The sequence below is a fragment of the Lynx canadensis genome, chromosome A1, assembly GCF_007474595.2.
Source record: "Lynx canadensis isolate LIC74 chromosome A1, mLynCan4.pri.v2, whole genome shotgun sequence".
Taxonomy (NCBI): Eukaryota; Metazoa; Chordata; class Mammalia; order Carnivora; family Felidae; genus Lynx; species Lynx canadensis.
In genome coordinates, this window is record NC_044303.2 from 104,707,844 (window position 1) to 104,732,296 (window position 24,453).

Consider the following 24,453-nt stretch of genomic DNA (forward strand, 5'->3'; position numbering starts at 1 on the left):
TTAAGGTACATTAGGATGTTTGTATCTGATTGGGTTTTAAAATGTTTTTCTAAGTATGGTATCATGAACCTTCCATGTTAGTATCCAGCAGAGTATAGAGAAATACTGTAAAGCTTTGTAAGCATAGAGCAAGGCAGAAAGTGGTTTTTACTTCTCTCTTGCTCTTCTCTTCCTCCTACTTGGAAAATACACCTTGATTTTCATTTGCGCTGAGCTTTTCTTATACAAAGTAGTGGCCTTCATTTTGAAATTTGGAATTCGTTGTGATGCTTGGCTTAGAAGCTGTGTTCTGAAATCGGTGAAAGTTACATCAAATTACAGATTTAGCTTGTGCAGTGTGGTTGCCGGAGAACCCGGAGAAGTACACTCAGAAATAGAGCCTACGCTTTGGACCATAAGTGTCCCCTGAGATGTAGCTCTCCTAAATTGGCCTACTAGGTGGAGATTAATGAGGAAGGTGGTGTGTGTATGTGTGTGTGAATGTACCGTTTACTCACCCAATCAGTTTCAGTGAGGTAATACAAAGAAGGCAGAAGAAGCAGCTACGAGGGAGAAAAGTGGACAATGGGCACAGATAAACTCCTGCTCCATTCAGCCGTGCAAATTAGAACATAATACTAATTTTCTTAAAAAGGTCAGGCAGACAGTTTAGCAAAACAAACACCCGACAAAATCCTCCCTGCCATCTGCTTGGAGTCTGAGGCCTTGTTTAGTTTTACCTCCCCTTGTTATTAGCCACATGACCCTAGGTTATTTACAACCTCTCTGGGCATCCCGTTTCTGCCTCTCTGAAATGGAGGCAAACCTATCTGTCATGCCGAAGTCTCATGTAAAGGGTTCACTGTTCATGAAGTTCCCCGCGCCCTGCACAGGGGGGCCTTGCCGTAAGGCATTATGGTCGAGTGACAGTTGACGTGATGGAGATCTGGAGATCTGGCGCTGGGACTTCAGGGTCTTGAATCAGGTTTTCAATTTCAATTTGAACATGTGCCCACTGGCTGTATTGACACAGCAGAAAGCCAAGGGCAGATTTGACAATGATTTGTTTAATTTGATTGATGTGGATCGCAGAAGTGGGCCATTCGGTCTGCAGAATAGCTAGGCTGTAATGATCTGATATTGGCTGTCTACATTCATCAACCTAAGTGGGTAATTAGCAAAACACCATTTGACTTTGTGATGTATAGACAGTAATTGTGACTGTTTCCCAATTAAAAATCTCATCCAAAGTCGTGACTTTGGTTGTCACATCTGTGCAGATGATTTCCACATTTGTTCCTACCTCCATCTCTGAATTCTTTCTTAAAAGACTTTTATTTTTCCAGCACAGCCATCAGGCATCTTCTATACACACATTTTCCCTCATACATGTGCCCTTCTTCTATAATCCTCATTTCAGCAGTTCCCACCATGGTCGAGGTGAACTCTGACGTCTTCCTACCCCACACCTTCCACATTCTATTAGTGCCAGATTCTATCAGTTCTATGAAGTATCTTCAAATCCTCCCCCTCCTCTGTAATTCTATAGCCCTGCTGTCCTACGACTTCATCAAGGCACCACCTATGGTGACAAACCCTGTAATTGGCCTTCCTTTTCCTCATTCCAATCTATCCTATACATTAATGCTCTCATCTTCCTTTTCTTCTGCTCCAAAAATCCCTGGGGGATTCTCCTTGCCTGTAGGATGGAGCCCGTATTCTTCCAACTGGCGTCCTAAGCATGGCAAGGCCTGGCTCCAACCTGTCTTTCCAACTTTATCTTGTCTTACTCACCTTCATGCACACTTCTGAGCAATGGATCCCTAGTTCCCTGCCCTGACTCATGCCCTCCTAGCTGCTCTGCTGTCTCACACAAGTTTTTTTCTGGAAGCTTGCTCCCCTCATTCAGCTCCCTAAACACCACTCTAAGGGCTACCTAATCTTCAAGAGCTGTTCAGGTGCCACTTCCTCACTGCCCTCCTTTAGGCTTTTTGTCTCTGATCTGTACTCCAGTACATGGTAACAAGAGTTGTCCTACTTCCTCCTCTCTAGACTGTGAGTTCCTCCAGGGCAGGCTTTGTAACTAGTCATCTCTGTATTCAACAGGGTCTCCATATCTTGCATATAATGGTTGCTTCTTAAATAACCATTGAATAGATGAATGTCTATAAAGGAAGCAAGCTTTCCAGTCTATTTGTTTCTACTTTCTTGTGCGGAAAGCAACCACTTATTTGAATATTGGAAACTCATGTGTTTGGAATATTTTCCTCTGGGAATGCTCAATATGTTCCTATGGCTGTCTTCTTTCTGATGATGTGGGTCCTTTATCAGTGGTATGTGGCACTAATTATAGGGAAGGGGAAAGGAAATTCTAGAAAGTAGTTCACTGAAGAGGAAAATGAGCATAAAAATTCTTACTGTAAGTGGAATAAATAATATGTTTGCTGAGAAGGACATCTTGAAAGGCAACATTTTCTATTTTAAGAGAAATAATAATAACTTAAAAAAGTAACATCTTAGTATTTTTTTTAGGAGAAACTGAATTTGTAAGAACTGTAGAATAATCAAATCATTGAGAAATTGAGCTGAACTTTGCCTAGAATTCGGTAGCCACTGGGTTTGACAGGAGAGGGAAAAATGGCTGTTGGGCTTGAGAAAAGGACTAATGGAGACAAATTACAGGAATGGTAATCATTTTAACGGAACTTTGGAGTGATGAGCGTTCTGAGCTGATGGCCAAGAAAGAATTCTTTGGTGCAAAAAGGTGATTTTATTAATGCACGGGGACAAGACCCATGGGCAGAAAGAGTGGCACTGGGATTATGAAGACTGACTGATTATATACCTGGGAGTTGGAGGTAAAGTCAAAAGGGAGGCCTCCAGAAGGACTTTCATATGCTAAAGAAAACTAATAAGATCCCAGAGGCCTTGCTATTGTCAAGCTTAGGTTGTTTTTCCTCTAGTAAGGTATTAACTTTAGGCCAGTAGGGGGTTCCTGGAGAAGTAGTCTGTATTTGCCACAAGTATTTGTCAATGGGCTGCAGGTTATAAGGAAATTTTATTTTACCTGCCATTTCCTTCTTGCCTTCGTTCCCACATCACTATGGAGGGGAGGGTGAGATTAGGGCTCCAGGAAACTGAGTCTATAGGTTTCTGGAGATTAGACTACTGAGAAGATTGCCTATTTCTTGTAATTTACTAAGACATTTGTAAACTGATGGAGATTCAGGTCCTACATGACTGTGATCTCTATCAGTTAACCATTTGTTTTCTTTTCTTTCCTTTGTTCTTGGGCAGCCAGGAGTCCCTGAGGAATATCACACATATCCCACCTGGTGGGGGTGGGGGGAGGTGTTTGCAGCCTGTCAGCTTGCCTTATGTTCCCACATCACCCATTACATTGGGGAACACAATGAAAGAGAATATGGGCAAACCCAAGCAGTCATTTTAATGCAAAGGATAGTGTGAAGGGTGGGGTGAGATTTGAGGATGGAGGCAGGATTTCATTGGGACACATTTTGTGGGAATAAAATAAAGTGAACGTTTAATGGTTTATTCTTAGGCTCAACAAAAAGCCCCAACTCATTAAAATGTTCCACACTGAGATCTCTCCGGGGAATCTGAGTTGGAGCTTTCTGATGGTACAATGGGATTGGTGACGGTGACTGAAGGTGGTCCTGATAAGGGTCTTTGCTTAACATACTACTTTACACGCAGTAGCTGTTAGGTTAAATGCTGTTGGGTTAAAAACCAGTATTAGCTATTAAATATTCACAAAGGTTCAGATGTATATCTGCCTAGAGGCAAGAGAATGAGCTCTATGTACAGTTATTATATGCTTCAGATTTTCCAGAACATCTATTTTTTTTTTTTTTTTTAAGTAGGTCCCACTCCCAGCGTGGAGCCCATGGTGGGGCTTGAACTCAAGGCTTGAACCTTTAGATCAAAACCTGAGCTGAGCTAAGAGTTGGATGATCAACTGACTGAGCCACCCAGGCACCCCTGGAACTGTAGAGAATGAATTTAAAATTTTGTATGTCTTGCCTATTGTTCAATGTGAGCACCATTAAATTTTTCTAGACTTAGTTTGCTATACCCTAAGATTATAAAAATACTTACTAACCAGCATTTTCTCGCTTCTGTAATCTTGCTTGCTTAACACATTCCTCCCCTTCCCCCTTCCTCCTTCCCCCTTCCCCCTTTTTCTCCCGCCACAAGTAACGGACAAAGCCTTCCCGCCAAAGGACAAAGGACGCCCAATCAGAGAACAACAAATGTCCTTACTTTAAAATCAACTAATCAGGCCCCTCATAATCTGAAACCTCCCCTATGCTATTTGTCTCTGTCTATAAAAACGCTGTACCAACCCTGATCGGGGCCTCTTAGCGTCACCAGCAACGAGTGCGCGGAGGTCCAGTTTCGAACCTGCAATAAACGACCCTTGCCGCTTGGCTTTGACTTACGACTCTGGTGGTCTCTTGTGGGGGGTTTCGCGACCTCGGGCATTACAGAACATCTATGGTTTTAAGTAATTTTGCTATTTTCAATACATGTTTAAATGTAAGACCAAAGTTTTGTGACAAAGTTCAGAACTCAGAGAAAAGCTCTGTTGGACATTTGGTGCAGAAAATGTGGAGATTGTAATTGTGGGGGGTCTATCGAGGTCCCTTCTGTTGGGGGAATTGATTCAGTTATAACTGATTTTATTGTCTTACAGATACTTTGTAAACTGAGATTGGGTTTGTTGGCCATACTAGGGCTAAAACTAATTTCAGGCTCTCCCCACCTCTCTTGTGTCCTCCCCACTTACTAAAACGCAAGGGCTCAGGTTAACAAGGAAATCAGAGTGTCAAGAGGAAGATCACATAAAGGTCAACATGTCCCTATTCCCACTTTTATTTGCTCCCCAGTCTCCTGAAGGTGCCCTTGTCAAGGTCACCACCACCTCCAAGTGGCTGGATGCATTGGCCGCCTTTTACTCTGTATCTTCTCTGACTGGTCAGCAGTATTTGGCACAATTGACATTACCTCCTCCTTGAACTATTTCTCCCATTTGGCTTTCAGAACACTTGTCTCCTCCTACCTCACTGGCTGATTTCCTCAGTCTCTGTTGCTGGATCATCATCTTCTCCGCAGCCCTGAAACATCAGTGAGTCCCGCAGCTCAGGCCTTAGACCCCTTCTCTAGCTATACTTACTCTCACTTTCATGACTCAGAAACCATCTACTGACTGATGACTCCATAATGTATGTCTCCAATCCCATTGTCTTCCTCAACTTCTGCCTTGTGTAAGCAGCTGACTGCCCCACATCTCCACTTGGATCTTTAATAGATATGTCACCATTTCCTCCGAGTTCTTACACAGAGTTCAACTATTTTTCCTTGCCTGAAAACTTTTAAGCTTCTAATTGAGCATATCTATGCTTAGAAGTATGTATAATTATCGTAAATACTTAACATAGCTTATTAAATTCAAAAGAGGTGATTTGTTTAACCTCACACATTGTAGCAATCATTAGCCTAATTTCAAAATGATTAAGTAAATATTGGAAATGAATGCCATTCTTAAAAGTCATCACTACCTGTCTTTCACTGTCAGTATCGACATTATAAATGATAGGTGTGATTTTCAGGTGATTGCTGGGTGCTTTCTTCTTCATCTCTCAGAGTGATGATGTGTAACCCAAATCCAGCTGAAACCTCAGTGGAGTTTGTATATGTAGTTGATAATTTATGTTGGTACAGCTTTTTACAAATTGTTTTTTTTTTAAATAATATATCATCTCAGATGCACTGAAAACTCTGAGTTAATTAAAGCAGGTTTCATTTTTTCTTGCCAAAAATTGAAGTTTGAAGAGACTGGTGATTTGTCCAAATCCACACAATATAAATGTTGGAGTTGCTTTTACAACCCTGGGTCATCTGACTCCAAATTCCATTCCTCTCCTGATGCTTTAAGTGATTTTTCCCTTCAAAGCAACATCCAGGAAGTTTTCAGGCAAAAAACACAGTAAAGCCATGAGGAGAGGTATCATTTATTTTATTTGTAATTTTCAGTATCTGCACTATGTAATTTGTAATTTTCATATCTGCACTATTAAGAAAACTGCGCCATACCCTTGACATTTTTCCAGGGTAAGCACCCTGCCTTCGATATTCTACCATGTTGATGCTTCCTAGTTTTTAAAATTATCTTTAATTATCCAAAAGATAAATAAATAAACTGGAGGAATAGGGAAAGAAGCAAATAACATAAACTTTCAAATCAACATTCCAAATGAAAAGAAATGTTTTGCCACACACATTTGGGCTTATAGTCTGTGATAAGCAGCAGACCAGTGTTCAGCTTCATGCTGCTTTTCTGAAGCCCCTTTATTTATTTTTCATTAATCTGTCTCCCTTGTGTGCCTGGTGCTCAGTAATCTGCTCATCTGTAGCATGATCTATACTATAATCCATCGCTTCTCCCTCCATGCATTTTAATGAAGCAATTTTTGTCTCCTTTACATAACTGCTGTCCTGATTTCATAGTACAACATAACCATTCATTGTCACATCATTGAAAGGAAATCTTTAAAGGAATACCTCAAAATGAGATAGATACAGAATTTTTTATGCCCTCCCCCCCTTTTTTAAGAGGGCTTTGTGAATTCAGCAGAATTTCATCATTTCATGTTCAGTAGATGCCCAGGTTTGGAATTAGATGACCCTGGACACCAATCCGAGTGAGAAGAACATTGGCCCCTGTGCCCTCTTCATGTCCCATCCCTTGGCAGGGTGCTTGGATTTCCTGCCCCATGCCCTGGGGTAGTGTTTGTAGCTGAAGAACCATAGCGGGCTGAACAGGAAGTGCTTGCTTGTCCTTGCAGTTTGTTTCTGTCTTCCTGCTCGCTTGTTTTGCTCCTCTGTTGCCTGGTCACTGGCCTGGCCTTGTACCTTTTGCTCTGCTCTGCCCACTGGGCTTGGCACGCTCCAGGCCTGTGTTTGTCTGCCCGGCTTCTGACCGTTGCTCTCTTTGTGAGTCTCATTTGTGGCCTTGTTCTAATGCTGGTATCCTGGCTAATGTCCCTCTCCTGGCTGTTCAGGGAGCCAGGAAACTCCTTGTCCTGAACTTCTTCCACACCTTGCATCAGTCTGCATTCATTGCTCATCTTTTCACCCCATTCTTTTTTGTAAAAAATTGTTTATTTGGGTTACCTGGGTGACTCAGTCAGTTAAGTGTCCGACTTCAGCTTGGGTCATGATCTTGTGGCTCGACGGTTCAAGCCCTGTGTCGGGCTCTATGCTGACAGCTCAGAGCCTGGATGGAGCCTGTTTCAGATTCTGTGTCTCCCTATCTGTCTGCCCCCCCCCCAGCTCACACTCTGTCTCTCTTTGCCTCTCAAAAATGAATAAATGTTAAAAAAAAAGTTTATTTATTTATTTTGAGAGAGCACACACGTGCACGAGCAGAGGAGGAGCAAAGAGAGAAAGGGAGAGAGAATCCCAAGCAAGCTCCATGCTCAATCTCACAAACTGTGAGATCATGACCTGAGCTGGAATCAAGAGTAGGACGCTTAACTGGCTGAGCCACCCAGGCGCTCCATCTCTTCATCCCTTCTTAATCCTGCTTTAGATTTCTGGAACATGCATTCATTCATTCATTCAGCAACCAACTATTAAATGCCTGAGGTGTGTTGTTGACGTAAAGATAAATAAGATATAGGCTTTGCCCATACGGAATTCACAAACTAGATGATAAACAGACATAAAAAGGGGCAAATCTAGATTCTGTGGGACCTGAAGCTTATACAAATTTGGGGGCCCTTACTAAGAAAAAGAATCCAAAATTCTGAATACTCATTTAGGAAAGGGCCTTGGACGGGGTCTATATGAGCAGAGGCCCTAAATCTAGCTTCATTAACTACATGGTAAATTCACTTGTGTTTAAAGGGGGTCAAATTCTGGAGTAGAAATAAGCAAGGCACCAAGGAAGGGCAACTCATCCATACCTGGATGTCAGGGATGGTTTCCTGGGAAGGCTATCTCTAATCAGGTTTTTTTTTTTTTTTAAGTTAATTTATTATTTGAGAGAGAGAGAGATCGCGTGCATGCACACACACGAGCAAGGGAGGGGCACAGAGACAGGGAGAGAGAGAAAATCTCAGGCGGGCTCTGCATTGTCAGCACAGGGCCCGACATGAGTCTCGAACTCAGGAACCATGAGATCATGATCTGAGCCGAAATCAAGAGTCAGACATTTAACCGACTGAGTCCCCCAGGCGCCCCTATTTCTAATCACTTTTAAAGGCTGACTACATTTTAACTAGATTATGAGCAGGGGAAGGAGAAAGAGGCAGACAGGACATCCATGCAGAGGGTCCAGCATATAGGTGAAGACCACAGTAGTGAGTCCTGGGTGCTGGCAGCAGTGTTATTTTGCTGGAGTGTAAAGAATGTCATGGGTAGCATGAAACTGTGAGGCTGGAGAAGGAAGCTGGTACTAAAGCCCTGAGCATCTATGCCACAGTCAGGATCTTGGGCTTTTCTTTTTACTTAGATTTTCATCTCACACAGACCACTCTGGCAAGAAAATATGCACGTGTGGATATCAGTTAGGGGATGTGGCAGTTGTTCCAACAAGAGGTGACAGAGCTGTGAACTAAAGTCATAACAGCAGGAGTAAAGAGAAGAGAGAGATTAGATGTAGGACTGATCAGATGAGAACGGGGGTAGAGACAGAAGATGGTTTAAAGGGAGACAATATGTTTAGTTTTAGGGCAACTCATTTAGAAAAATGATGTTGAGTCTGAGGCTGGGGCAGAAGTGTGGGCACTAGGGGCAGGTTAAGAAAGCATCATACATAGGTAGTGATTGAGAGCAAGGGAATGAATGAACTAACCCCGGGGGGTATGGAGATAAGGAAGCACAGGAACTTGGAAAGGGAACTTGGGAAGGTGTTGGAACAAACCACAGGGATGTCTGAGGACGGGAGAGTCCGGTGTCATAGCAGCAATAAGAGTAACCAACATCAATCTGCTAAATGCCCTAGTCTTGCAGTAAAAAGATCACAAAATCCGTCTTGGATTTGTCCACAGGAAGTAATGAGACATGCAGATGAGGTCGTGGTGGGAATAAACCAAATTTCCATAGACTGAGTGAGAGGCGGAAGGAGTGACGCCAGGGACACTGTAGGGAGAGTTTTGGAAGAGCAACGCTTAAGAGGTTTTGGGCTGTGATTGGCTCCAGTGACTAGTATCCAAGGGCACTTTTTCAAGATGGAAGATACTTGAGTATTTTTCTTTTTTTAAAGATGGTAGATGCTTGAGCATGTTTATAGACAGATAGAGAGGTTAAATATTCAGAAGGTGGGATGACACAAGACCCTTTTATCTATGACCCTGTCTGCCCCTCTTCCCTGGGAACTCCCAGCTCTGGATCCTGTTTCTCCTTCCAGAAGATGAAATTTGTCCCTTTCCTATTTGGAGAATATAGGTCTGTCTGGTTGGTCTTCAGATCTTTTCTGTTTTCTGTCAACTCAGAGGTTCAGTGATTGATTTATTGGAGGCCCAAAGAAACATAAGAGTGTTTGCTGGCCTGTGGGGGTCCTGAGTCAGCACAGAATGAGAACAGAGGAAGAATAACATTGTTAGCCTCCGACATCCCTCTCTTTCTGTAATCCTTGCTTCCTCATGGACTTGGCTGGCAGGGAACTGTTGGCGTCAATGGGAATAGCCTTATTTTGGGGTGGAAAAAGTTCAGGAAGTGGTCAGTCTGCTCTTACTTCTGCAAACCTGTGACTGAGGCCGCTATTGAAAGCGCCGGTATCCATTCTAGAGGCTGAGGAACTCAAAAGCTCTGTCCCAGAAGACATCTCAAAGCTGTGGCCCTGAGATCCCCATTTGCTAGCAGCCGAGAGCAGAGAGAAGTTGGCATGGACGATGAACGTGAAAATGCTTTATAAACCAGAACATGCTCTACAAACGTCAGTTATTACCTTCTGTTCTGAAAGCTGGCTGCAGAAATATTTGCCCAAAGACCCCACAGTAACTCAGAGGCACTTGTATTTCTTTTTAAAGCATGTGTTTTACTGTGGCGTAGGAAACTAAACTTCGTTTTCTGCCTAATGCCCACTTGACAGACTTGGGGCAATAAGAAGTCTCTGACCGTCTCTCGTGTACTGCCCAAGTGTGTGTTGGGGCAGGTCTGTTATCAAGTAACCACAACATGAAATGAAGAGCGCTTCTCCACCATGCCTCCTCGATGGCTGTGTGAATAATAAAGAGCCAATAAACATCACAGCGCTAAAGCCCAATTAGTATTAGTGTGGTAAAGACTTTCATCCATTTCAGGGGAAAAATATATGTACTGCTGAGTTATAATCAGCGGAATGATGAGCAATATGGTCAAATAACAAACAAAAACAAAAAGAAAAACATTAGGATTCACGGTGGGTAACACATTTACCATTAGTGCTCAGAAATGGACTGAAGTTAAAAAAAAAAAGAAATAAAAAAAAAAAGAAATAGACTGAAGTTAAAACAGGAATATTAAAAAAAAATGCAGGGGCGCATGGCTGGCTCAGTCGATAGAGCATGTTACTTTTGATCTCAGGGTTGGGATTTCAAGCCCCATGTTGGGTACAGAGATTACTTAAGGGAAAAAACCCAAATAGGAGCATTGTCTTGTGTGGTCTGATTTTTAGAGACAAGGGAATCCAAATCCAATCATTCTTTCCCAAACCGATTTATCTGTATCTTACCTGTTGGTACATGAATATTGAATTCAAGCCTTTGTTCCTGGTTAAAACACACATTCTTGGCAAAAGTAGCATTTAAAATTTTTTATCATTATCCCTAAGTGTGAATGAGTTTCTGGTTTTTTCTCTGAAGTACGATGTGGGTTCCTAAGTAGGAGTGGGAGGGGGGGCGAGTCAAGGCAAGGGGCCGCCAGAGATTCAATTTCTCAGTTTGCCTGGGACCAGGCCAGAAGTGGTGGTATTTTACCCTGTACCCATCCTTCTCTGTGGTCCAAGAGCCCCAGTTTTCACTGTGGGTAAACCTGTGTCCTGCCTGAGACCACATTTCTAAATTTCCCCCATCTCACTCCTTCCACCGAGGGTTGCCAATCAGACACAGGCACAAGTTACTTGTAACTCTCAAGAACACTCCTTGAAAAAGGGACAGACCTCGAAGAAGCATTTTTTTGCCTTCCTACCTCATTTATCCTTCATTCTGCTCTGAATGAAGATACGAGGGCCCACAAAAGGCTGGTGCTCTAAGCAGCCACCTTAAAAGCATAAGGATAAGAATGAGCACTCTCAGAAAAGAGCTGAAAGTGACCTCGGTTTCCCCTAACAACAGGGACTTCTCACAGCAGCCCCGCGCGGCTCACCTTTGGATTTCTTATTACACAAGAAAGAAATAAATCTAAAACCATCCTTTTTTCAGGTCTCTGCCTATTCACGGTTGAACTCAATTCCTAACTGATGCAGATGTAGATACATTTTGTAGGAAACACACACACACACACACACACACACACTAAAATAAAATTTTAAAACACTGGGCAGAGTTCCGTGTCCATATCTGGATTCCACACCCAAAGATGGATATGGACACTGGTAAGCTTTCAGAGAAGACCCCTGCACACACATACTCGTATTACCTTGTCCAAGTACATTTATCAGACCCGTGATTGTCTGTTGTATGCCACTGAATCTCCTTGTTTTCAAGTCGTTCGCAATCTGTGATAGATCACACAGATGCAAGCATTATAAAATATTTGAAAAACAATAGCTGCAAAGTCAAGTTAAAAAGACTAGACATATTTGGAGAGAATATAAAAAGTGATATAGAATGTCTACCCGAGAGGATCATTGTGCAAAGAATTTTGACCTGGCAGTTCACATATCATGTGAGAGCAAAACCAGTGGCAAAGATATTGATCTAGAGAGGATTTTTAGTGAAATGGGAGTTCAGAGGTGAATTCACTGAGAAGCCAGGGACACTTACCCTTCAAGGCCCTCATCGACATGGGCTCCTTCTAACGTCTTAGGAGATGGGCTAGACGCACGTCCCCGTATTCGTCTGTGTTTCTAACATGTGCAAAAGCAATTCATTTTAATTGCAATCAGTTCAGATCACTGTTTCTTTCCCGTTTGACTTTCCCTGTGTCATACTTCCCCTTTTGTTGGATGGTGGTGGAACAGGTGGGGCATTTTGGGGATCCAAGTAAGAGGAAATTGAGCCAAGGGTACTTTTAGTTTGCATTTAGTGGGACACAGTTATGGGGACCACAAGCACTTCCCTGTGTAGTTACGTGATTCCTAGGCATCTGGCATGGGAATGGCTTCCAGGAATACTCCTTCTGTCCACCGTAGTGGCATCATGAGCTGAAGGTGTGGAGCCAGAGGTCACACAGAGTGATACCAATGTGTCTTGCGGCTTTCGGTACTAGAAGTGTTTGAACAGCAGAGCAGAAGCATGTGTGAAATGTATAGAGCCGGAAGCTACTCCAGATAATTCTTTCAATCATATTTATACTTAAACATTTTTTTAATGTTTTATTTAATTTTTAGAGGTGGGGGAGGGGGAGAGGGCTAGGGGGAGAGGAGGACAGAAGATCCGAAGCAGGCTCCACGCTGACAGCAGCGACCCCAACATGGGGCTTGAACTTATGAACCCTGAGATCCTGACCAGAGCCAAAGTCGGTTGCTTAACTGACTGACCCACCTAGGCGCCCCCACAATCATTTGTATAATTTTTTATTGTATTTTTATTTTTATTTTTATTTTTTTTTTTATTTTTTAATTTTTTTTTTTCACGTTTATTTATTTTTGGGACAGAGAGAGACAGAGCATGAACGGGGGAGGGGCAGAGAGAGAGGGAGACACAGAATCGGAAACAGGCTCCAGGCTCTGAGCCATCAGCCCAGAGCCCGACGCGGGGCTCGAACTCACGGACCGCGAGATCGTGACCTGGTTGAAGTCGGACGCTTAACCGACTGCGCCACCCAGGCGCCCCAATTTTTTATTGTATTTTTAAATCGTGGCAAAATAGACATGCCAGATTTACCATGTTCACCTTTTTTTTTAAAGTTTTTAAGTTTTGTATCTTTTTTTTTTTTTATTATGAAGTTTATTGTCAAATTGGTTTCCATACAACACCCAGTGCTCATCCCAACAGGTGCCCTCCTCAATACCCATCACCCACCCATCCCTCTCTCCCACCCCCCATAAACCCTCAGTTTGTTGTCAGTTTTTAGGAGTCTCTTATGTTTTGGCTCCCTCCCTGTCTAACCATTTTTTTTCCTTCCCCTCCCCCATGGTCTTCTGTTAAGTTCCAGGTTCACCATTTTTAAGTGCACAGTTCAATGGCATTAAGAACATTTACATTATTCTGTAGCCATCACCACCATGTATCCACAAGACTCTTCACCATGCAAAACTGAAACTCTGGAGCCATTAAACAATAGGTCCCCCCCATTTCCCGCTGCCACCGTCGCCCCTGTAATCACTATCCTACTTTCCGTCTCTATGAATTTGACTGCTCTAGATAACCTCATGTAAGTGGAATCATACAACATTTGTCCTTCTGTGACTGACACATTTCATTTAGTATAATGTCTGCAAGGTTCGTGTATGTTATAACATGTGTCAGAATCTCATTCATTTTTAATGCTGTATAATATTCCATCGTAAGGATTTACCACACTTTGTTTATCTGTTCATCTTTTGACGGACACCTCTTGGCTTTTGTGAATAATGCTGCTATGAACATGGATGCAAATACCTCTTCAAGACCTTGCTTACAATTCTTTTGGATATACCTGGCGTGAAAAATCTTATGTGGAGGATTATGTTCTCATTGATACCTAGTTAAAATGGAAGTTCTCTCCTATAAGGAATATTTTTTAATGCAGTGCGTGCAATTGCAAAAACTCCACATATATAGTCTTTTTCCTTTTCGATGGGAATTGCACAACATAGAATCTATCAGAATTCCTATACTCGCAGGCACAAACCTATAGTAGTACTACAAAACACTGATGATGTCCATGTGCGAAGGCCCGTTTTATGTATCCCAGCTATCAAAAAAATATTTTGATCAACCAAACACTGATGTGTCTTTCTATTTTCCCTAGAGGAAATCTTATACATTTTAAATTTTATAAAATGATTCTAATGAAGACTGATCAAACGCTATGGCAGGAGGGGCTGCTAATCTTTAAGTCTTCCCAGGAGAGTGAGAGAAAACATTTGTGTTCTATCCCTTTAAAGTGGCAAAGAGAGCAAGGGAAAAATACATACAGTCAAGCTGCCATATGAAAAGAGCCTCACTATTCGTATCCTGGCACACAAATGAGGAGGTTTAATAGAATTTGCGTCTAAATGAGCTTAGAGATCCTCTCATCAACCCCTCTAATTTTACAGAGGAAGTACATAAAGTCCCTGGAGGGTAAATGATGCTGCCAAGATCAAGCCCTGTGGGTCACAGACAGGCCCCATTGCAGACCTTCTAGTCCTCAGTCTGGTGTGTTTTCTCTCTGTCACGTTCATGTTAGATGTGGTGGGGAAGTTTTAGACAGAGTTGTTCAATGCCATATTAATACCATTTTACGAAAATGGATTTAGAAATTTTTGCTGGAGGTTTAAAAATACTGAGTCAGTTCTCATTTATTTGGGTTGGCTTGAGCGTATGGCCTGCCTGAAGGTTTCAGAAAAGGGTAGATAAATTTTCAAGATCATTTTAGCCTTAATAGTGTATGATTTTCATTCATCCATCCTCTTTAGCAAGAATTTCTTGAGGCATCTTCTATAAACAGAGCACGATATTGCACACACAGAATAAAATAATAGGATAAAAAGTGGACTGTAAGACATGGAGCTCCCAGCTCAGATGCGGGGCAGAACCACCCCACTCAGGTGCCTAAGCAAAAGGACAGGAGGTCCTAGGTATAAACTGTACATAGGCGGTGACTGAATAAAATCTTCATTGGCCAAGGCCTCTGCTAGGGCTTCTGCCGCGGAGGTGAACAAAACACCCAAATACAGTGCGTTTGGTTCACCTGAAAATGAGGGTGTGTGATAGTTGTGAATCCTTGCTATCATCGTTAAAAACTCCCATTGACTGAAACCAGCTGTTCCTGTTTCTGCTGTGTTGGGGAGAGGAGATGTTCAGTTTCCCAGCCTGTAAATAAACAACCATAGATGGTTTTTTTTTTTTTTAAAAGCAAAATAAAACACCATCTGGGAGCTTAATATCCACTTGGGGAGCAAACACTGTTCCCCACCCCCCAACCAGTATACCCACATGCAAATTTAATAAGAGTAGATGGCACTTATCAAAATTATGATAAAGAGAATGGAATGCAGTAACATCTGTGTGGGCACAAGTGCTCATTGAGCTTCTCCTTAAATTAAGATGCATGTAAACATTGTCTTACACATTTAAGAGGCGTAAGCCATTATTTTCAGTGTTTTCCAAGGTAGGCATACTCCTCTTTATAACCATGTTGAGGTTGGAGTGTATAAGTGAGCAGGTGTCTCAGGTGGTAATGGATCCCCTTGCTGCAGTGGGACTCACAACAAGGAAGCTTATGCAAGGAGATGGCTAGGAGGTGGTCATTGCCCCAGCTTGGGTGGGAGAAAAGAATCAAGGTAAATGTCTTGAAATCAGGTGCATTCTTATGTCCAGAATTTTATCCACTATTTCTTTTGGCAGTGGGGGATGGGGAAGTAGACGTAAAGTTATATTAGTCTAGTCTGCAGTCTTCAAATGAACAAGACAAGATGAATATATTAAAAAAAAATACAGTGGAACCCTTCCATTTCCTACCTTGCCCTTTCTCTCAGTCGAGCCTCTCTGAGTTCTGGGCTCCCTGCTAGGAGATTCTCCTTAGCAAGGGGTGTGTGTGTGTGTGTGTGTGTGCGCGCGCGCATGCATGTACATGTTAGGGGGTGGTGGGGAGAGATGGAAGTTGTTGTGAGATGGGTTTGTCAAGAGTTTATCAAAAATCAGAAGGAGAGTCTCTGTACCCTGCTTCCCAAGCAGAGTGCTGGGAAAGTGATAAAAGCCTAGAAAGAAAGGGCCTTGTAACACTAAGACAGAGTCCTGAGGAGGTTGAAAGACCCCAGAGAAGGGAATGTCTTCACAGAGTGTAGGCCTAGAGGGTGTGGACAAGTCTGTAGGTTCCAGCAGCTTTCCACATCCTAATCAAGCAAAGAATCACAAGATGATGGTGATGCCCACACACGTGGCTTTGGAAGGAAGGGATAGAGTCAGATGGATGGAATCAGGGGATGTCCTAGCCACCCTGCAGGGGCTGCAGCCAATGACCAGAGGCCTCCCTTCCCCAAACTTGGCATGACTTTGACCTCCTGGAACTTGGACACAACCCAAGCGCAAGTCTCAGGGTTTCCAACTGACCAGGGAACTTCCTGTTGTCTGAGGGGATTAGGACTCCCATATAGAAATTAAGTTTTATGATAAAAGAATAAAGTTTTATTTCTGGCACCCCAGAATTTATTCACTGAGATTCATACCCACTATACCAATTTATCTTTCTCCCTAAAATATGTCTTAAACAATTACTCTTGTCTTTCTTTGAAACGCTGAAGTTTCACAGGTATGATCTAGATAGAAATTCACACACTATTCACACACTAGTCAAGGAGTCAAGACTGCTTGACTCCTTGTGGTTTCCAGCCAATTTCCTGGTAACTGTGCAGAGTTTAGAAACTTCAGACTAAAGATTTGACATGACACTCTGTAGAAATAAAGCCTTTAGCAAAACCCACCAGAGCTGTCTTTCAAATGACTGGACTCTCTTCTGGAAACATTTCTGGGCAGGTTGTTGTGGGGGTCTGTATCTATCGAGACTCTCCCAGAATTTCACAACGTGGGAATTGAATTCATCAATTCAGTGTTAGTTAAACTCTTAATGCACTAAAAACAGTAGCACTTTAGTAGAAGGTGGGAAATGAGGGAATAGAGTATGTCCTAAGCCAAAGCTTACCAGCTCCCGATTTGCTGGAGGCAGGGAGGCTGAGGAGGGAGTGAGTCATCAAAGACCAAGTCCTATAAAACCACCTAAAACTTTATGGTCAGGTTGGTTTTAGCCGAGAAGCAAGGAAGGGAAGGCCAATTCCTCGAGTGCAGGATGAATGCTTGATAGGCACAAAAGTAAAAAGGTATGTGAACCTGCGTTGGTACTTAAGCAGGTGATCAAAAATAGAGATGGAAAGAAAGGCAAGATCAGGATTTCTACCCAGTTTAAGTCTTGCACAGACTCTTTAAAACTCCTCTCCCTCCCCTTTAAAAAAATTGAAGTGAAATTCACACAGCATGAAATTAACTATATTAAAGTGTACAATTCAGTGGCTTTGAGCACATCCATGATGTTGTACAACCACTACCTGTATCAAGTTCTAAATTATTTTCGTCACCCCTGAAGTGGTCACTCCCCATTGTCTTTTGTCCTTGATCCCTGACAATCACTAGTCTTCTTTCTGTCTGTCTCTATGCATGCACTTTTTTTCTGCATATTTATATAAACGGAATCATATAGGTGGCCTTTTGTGTCTGGCTTCTTTTATTTAGTTTAATGTTTCTAAGGTTCACTCACGTCGTCCTAGCATTAGAGTGCTTACTATTTGACACACTACTTTTGATGGACCACAGAAAAAGTAACATTTACTTGTATATGTTTATCACAGTTTTGGAAAGAGGAGACTTAAGGTCTGGTTCATCTCTCCAAGTAGACCTCTTCCTATTCTGGATCCTTTATCCCCGTTTGAAATGGACATTGGTTGTGTTTGCTCACCCAGACTCAGAGCCCCGGATAATAGCTCTTAATGTTGTGTAAGCTGTGGTCTTTTCCCCACTTAGCCTTTGGAGTTCAGGTTAACGCTGATCCAACTTCCTCATCCCAGAGTGGGCACTGTTCTCAGAATGGCTAATAAGGGTTCCCGTCTCCTTGGCTACAGTTCAAGAGGGCACACGCATGGATCCCTCTTGAAACTACAGAGATGTGTTTCCTTTCTGTTGGGCTTGAAGCTGGAAGGTGTAAGCCTGCTGGGTGTCTCCATGTGGAGAGCCAAGCCAATTCAAAAGAAAGCAGAGGGAAAAGGTGTGAGAGAGCTGAGTCCTGGTTCCATTGTTTGACCACTTTGACCAGCCCTGTTTAATTAGTTACAAATCTTTTTTTTTTTTTCTTTTCTTACCATAGTCTGAGTTGGATTTCTGTCACTTACAACCTGTCACTGCAAGGCGTGAACACGACCATACTCACCTACATCTGGGGCAGTGTGGATGAGGACATTCTGACCCCACGCTCAGGAGAATCTTTAGTGTTATTTGAAGTGAGGACTCCCATACTCTGTCTTCTCAGTTTTTTTTAGGTAGTGCTTTATACTTTTACAGTAGTAGTGAAAAAGTAAAACGCTATGGGGAGTTTTGATATTTGCCTACCTATCTATTCATATCTGTATCTTTAATCTTAAGAATTTTTAGTGTAAGTTTATGTGAAAGGAGAAAAAAATTCTCAACTTCTTTCTCTTTGGTTTCATGACATTAGATCCTTGATAGGGATATTCTTTTTAGTTCAATAGAATGAGGGGTAGAATTTCATTCAATAGCATAGAAAAAATGTGGGTCATTTTACCAGTAGAAAAACCCCTCAAGGAATAACATTTTATATCATCAAGGTCTTTCCGATTCAAGTTATCTTAAGCACTGCAAACAGAAAAAAAAAAAAAAAGCTTTCAAAAATTAGAGTAGTCTTTTCCACTCATTCTTTTAGATTCTCATATTTCACAGTAATAAAGATGGTAACTTTGAATATTCCCTACAAATACTCACCCCTCCAATGTGACTCAAGGTTTTAAGATAAACTCCTGACTAAAATTTGGTAGAAAATCATTAAAAAAGAAAAATGAAAAAAAAAAAAAAAAGGGTTCCTGGATGGCTCACTTGGTTAAGCGTCTGACTTTGGCTCAGGTCACGATCTCACGGTTTATGGGTTCAAGCCCCGCATTGGGCTCTATGCTGACAGCTCAGAGCCTGGAGCCTGCTTCAGATTCTGTGTCTCTCTGTCTGCCCCTCCTCTGCTCACGCTCTGTTTCTGTCTCTGTCTCTGTCTCTCAAAAATAAGTGAACATTAAAGAAAGTTAAAATTTGGTACAAAATAACCAGCAGAGAAGTTTCCTTCCATTTTCTCCTTTGCTTTAATTAAAGCAATTTAAAAATCCCTAAGTAATCCACTGGGATATTGGTATGGGTTGAATTGTGTCCCCCCATATTAAGTCTTAACCCCTACTACCAAGAATGTGAGCTTATTTGGAAAAAGGGTCATTGAAGATATAATTAGTCAAGATGAAGTCATATTGGAATAAGGTAGGCTCTAATTCAACATGACTGGTGTCCTCATAAGAAGATGGACTTGAGGGGCGCCTGGGTGGCTCAGTCGGTTAAGCGGCCGACTTCAGCTCAGGTCGTGATCTCACGGTTCGTGAGTTCCAGCCCCGCGTCAGGCTCTGTCCTGACAGCTCAGAGCCTGGAGCCTGTTTCAAATTCTGTGTCTCCCTCTCTCTGACCCTCCCCTGTTCATGCTCTGTCTCTCCCTGTCTCAAAAATAAATAAAACAATAAGAAGATGGACTTGTGAAGACAGTGACACACAGTGAAGATCACCATGTGACAAGAAAGGCAGAGACTGAAATTATGCATCTTCAAGCCAAGAAACACCGAAGATTGGGGGCAAACCCCAAAGAAGCTTCAGGGAGACTGAAGGAAGGATTTCACCTACGGATTTCAGGGGAGCATGGCCTTGCTGTCACCTTGATTTCAGAGCCGTGACCTCCAGATCTATGAGACAATACATTTCTCTTGTTTCTAAGTCATCTGCTTTTTGCAACATTGCTATGGCAGTGACAAGAAACTGACAAATGTTTATATTTGTATATAATAATAATTTTTTGAAATGATAAAAAAAGGACACCATAAATAAGACCCGTACCCATATGAATAACAAGAGCCCTTCAGGTCTTTGCCACATCTACTCTGAGAATGAAGACCATCCTAAGCAACCAGACTTTTAATATGCCAGAAAATGTGAACCTCGATCTGAAGGGGGATGCATAGTTATTTTAAGGATCCCAAAGACTTTAATCACATCCATATAAAACTCAGTTTCCTTGGGAAGAAAAAGAAGACGCTGCAGGTTGACAAACGGTGTCACTCAGTGCAGGCTGCTATAATAGAATTCCACAGACTAGGTGGTTTATAAACAATTGAAATGTATTTCTCACAGTTCTAGAGGCTGGAAGTCTAAGATCAAGACTCTAACAGATTGAGCGTCCAGTGAAGACCCGCTTTCTGGTTCACAGATGGCAGACTTGTCGCTGTCCTCTAACGGCAGAGGGGAAAAGGGAGCTCTCTTGAGGGTCTGTTACGTAAGGTCGCTAATCCTATTCATGAGGGCTCTGCCATCATGACCTAATCACCTCCCAAAGCCTCCTTCTCCAAATACCAGCACATTGGGGATTAGGTTTCAACAGATGAATTTGGGAGGAATACATTCAGCCTAGAGTTGTGGGGACAGTGAAAGGAACTGGATACAGTTCAGATTATCAGCGGTCACGTACAGCACGTGATGAAGGGTGAGATACGGGGCTTCTATGGCAAGGTGAGGTCTATGTATTCTCACTTCTCCATCCTCATTAGTATTCAGTAAGAATGGGTCTCTTGTTGAAATCTGTAATTTTGGGGGTGAAAAATACATTTGTACGGTTTGGGTGAGGCCAGCCATTGCTTGTACAGTATTTCAAGCCCAGAAAGATGAGTTAAGTCTTGAAGGAAATGCCATTGAATTTGTATCATGTTTAGCTGCTTTGACTCAGACACAACAGTTAAAAGCAAGAATATCAGAAAAATTTGGGATGGTATATGTCTCTGAAAAGAAAACAACAACAACTAACAAACAGTTTAGCAGTCTGATGAATAAAATCTAAGAGTTGGAAACAAGATGGCATATGATTCCTAAGACCTACTTGTGATACTTAAAAGATGCAGTGAACATGTTCTATTGATTTCAGACTTCTTTTTTATTTTTTTTAATGTTTATTTATTTTTGAGACAGAGAGAGCATGAGCAGAGGAGGGTAGAGAGAGAGAGGGAGACACAGAATCCGAAGCAGGCTCCAGGCTCTGAGCTGTCAGCACAGAGCCCGATGCGGGGCTCGAACTCGTGAGCTGTGAGATCAGGACCTGAGCTGAAGTTGTACACCCAACCGACTGAGCCACCCAGGTGCCCCCAGACTTCTTATTAAAAGGGAGACCGCGAGAGAGACCCTGATAGGTCACTTGGCAATGTTCTGATCCACGATCCTTAAAAAAAAAATCTGGCAATTTTGTGTTATAAGGTAGAAGACTATAATAATGACACAGCTCAAAATACCCCGAGGGCATAAGGGAAGCAGGTGTTGTCCTGAACAACTGCTGTTTGCTTGCACTTCACCCAACTTCTTGTTCAACCCAGAGGTTCTCAGACTCTTGCGTGAGAAGGCTCTTGGTAGGACCTCTTCATTTCCTCCCTCCCTTCTCTTCCTCCCCTCCTCCCCCTTGCTCTATTTAAAACAATCTATAAAACTATCAAACAGGATTTGTGAAAACACTGGTGCCCTTTAGATGGAATGCTAATGATAGAGCTGATTTATTTTTAATGTGATAGGTCTATTATTTTTGCCAAACCATGGAAGAATCCAAACACGCACGAATCCAGACCGGCAGCCACTTGGAAGGCATTGCCAACTTCTCGCCATCCCTGGGCGGCACCTTGAGAATTGCTGTGATAATTACCTAGTGCAGTGCTTCTTAACCCTGGTTGCATATTAAAATCACCTGGGAAGATTTTAAAGCCTTCTCACTCCAGACCAATTAAATCAGAAACTCTAGGGACAGGACCTAGGCATCCGCAATTTGTCAGAGATCCTCAGGTAATTCTAACCTGCAGCCAGGGCTGAGAACCAGTGGCTTAATGTCATGTTGCGTTACTGTTGGAGTCGGGACACTGTGGTAACAAGAGGCAGAAGTGAGCGCCCATCCCTGCCCCTCATAGCCCTCTGCTTTTTATCTGATTGGAGTTATATAAAGCCTAAGTGGAACTAAGATTAAGCCTGGTAATTGTCATGGCAATGCCCTAGATTTTTCTATCAAATCCAATCTTATTTGTGATGGGAGACGCAGAAGTGACTCTAGTGATGTTAAAATATTTCTGCTGCTATTTAGAATATTCAGCATTAAACTCGATAGAGTTTTTCCATAAAATTTCAAACATGAAAACTTTTAGAAACAGCAGATCTCACCTGAATAAAAAAAATTATCATTAATTGTAAAGTGTGCTTGATCACAGAGAATTATCTAGGCAATCAGCGTCATGTATAGCCTTTAATGCCTCCTGTCTGCTGAATGTGAGTTCTGCATATTGAGCACAAATTTGCAAATTTCTCTAGCTTATGCCTCATCACTCCCTTCTTTGATTAAATATAAAGTAAGTGGGATTTGAAAATCATAAAGCTGGGAGGGACCTGTGGAAACCATTTTGTCTAGCCCCATCGCTTTGCAAGTGTATGCCAAACCCAGGAAGAGAGTCAGGCTACTACTTTGGTCTTCTGTTAAATTCATGAATGCTCTAGTATGGATGACTGAGGCATCTTTCTTACTGGTTCCCCCTTTCCTGCCCTCCTTTTTCTCCACATTGCTGTCAGAGAGATGGTTCTAAACACAAATCCAATCAAGTCACTCCTTTTCTTGCTTAACCTTCTTGAATGACTTTGCATTTGCCTCAGGTCCAAATTCAAACTCCTTAGACTCCCATACATTCCCTTGTGAATTGATCTGACACTGTCTCCCCTCTGAAGAGTCATCTCTGGGAGCCTCTATTTCTCACTCCAAACTGCAGTCACACCAGAGTTCTAAATGTCTGAATGCAGTTCTCCGAATGTGTCCTATAGGCCACTGTGGGTTGGCACGTGCTGTCCTTTCTCCCTGCAGTGCTCTCTCTCCCTCTCTGTAAGGAGACCCTTCCTCTGTTCTTCCATTTGTGTAGTTCATATCAGCTTTGTAAGGAGCAGGGAGCGGAGAAACCAGAAATTGCAGCACAAGGTGTGGAAAGTGGGAGAGGACTTACTGAAATGACAGAAGTTTGGATGGATGGAATTTACTTCCTGAAATAGAAGGCCTTCTTAACTGTTTTTGTGTAACGAGCTTCAAAGTTCCATAGGAGACCAAGGTCAAGTGGATTGAGAATGGAACTCGCTGGGGTGGTGGTGGTCGTGGTGGTATTTCAGTAGCCCTAAGTAGACAGAGAATGGTTTCTTTTCTTTCTTTCTTCCTATCTATCAATCGTCTTCATCTGGCTTTAGTTGGATTTCAGGTGCAGGCATTTAAATTAACCATACCCTTCAGTTTATGGCATATTATTAGCATTGGTCTACACGAAGATACTATTTAATTTAGTTTTTCTTTTTTCTTTTTTTATTAACATTAAAAAAATTAAGTTATTTTATTTTTTAAAAAAATTTTAAATGTTTTTATTTATTTTTGAGGCAGAGAGAGACAGAGCATGAGCAGGGGAGGGGCAGAGAGAGAGGGAGACACAGAATCCGAAGCAGGCTCCAGGCTCCGAGCTGTCAGCACGGAGCCCGACGTGGGGCTCGAACTCATGGACCTGAGCTGAAGCTGGATGCTTAAACAACTGAGCCACCCAGGTGCCCCAAAATTTAAGTTTTTAAAAATTTTTACTTAAAGACAGAGATAGCAGTGGGGTAGGGGTAGAGAGAGAGAGAGAGAGAGAGAGAGAGAGAGAGAATTCCAAACAGACTTTGCACTGGCAGCAAAGAGCCTGATGCAGGGCTGCTTGAATCCATGAACTGTGAGATCATGACCTAAGCTGAAATCAAGAGTTGGATGCTGAACCCACTGAGCCACCCACACACTTCCGAGCTTTATTAACATTTTTAAAAAAGTTTATTTACTTAGAGAGAGGGTATGTGTGAGCGGGGATGGGAGAGAGAGAGAGAGAGAGAGAGAGAGAGAGAGAGAGAATCCCAAGCAGGCTTCGCTCTGTCAGTGTGGAGCCTGTCTTGGGGGCTTAATCCCATGAACTGTGAGACCATAACCCGAGTCAAAATCAAGAGCTGGACACTTAACCAACTGAGCCACCCAGACGTCTGCCTTATTATTATTTTAAAATACACGTTCCTTCCTCCTATTCCCCTCCTACCACATAGGAAACTGTTCCAATGTATTTTTTTAATGTGCATCTTTTAGTTTGTATGCGTTCTTTTATGGTCCATATAAAAATGTAGTTTTAATGGTACTGTGTTCTATACTTCATTCTGTATCCTTTTTTCACTATATTTTTAATATTATACATGTTTCCATGTGTATTTCAAGTGTGTAGCCTTCTAAGTGCTTCCCCAGTCACAGGTAATG

At 42.3% G+C, this 24,453-nt stretch overlaps 1 long non-coding RNA gene across 1 annotated transcript in view; it reads left to right on the forward strand.

Annotated features, from left to right (window-relative positions):
* Nucleotides 1-3,896, forward strand: part of LOC115515446 — a 31,209-nt gene extending 27,313 nt beyond the window's left edge. Inside the window, exon 3 of the long non-coding RNA XR_003969277.1 lies at nucleotides 3,864-3,896. This is a non-coding gene — a long non-coding RNA (uncharacterized LOC115515446). The remainder of the gene's footprint in view (nucleotides 1-3,863) is intronic.
* Nucleotides 3,897-24,453: the final 20,557 nt, after the last annotated feature.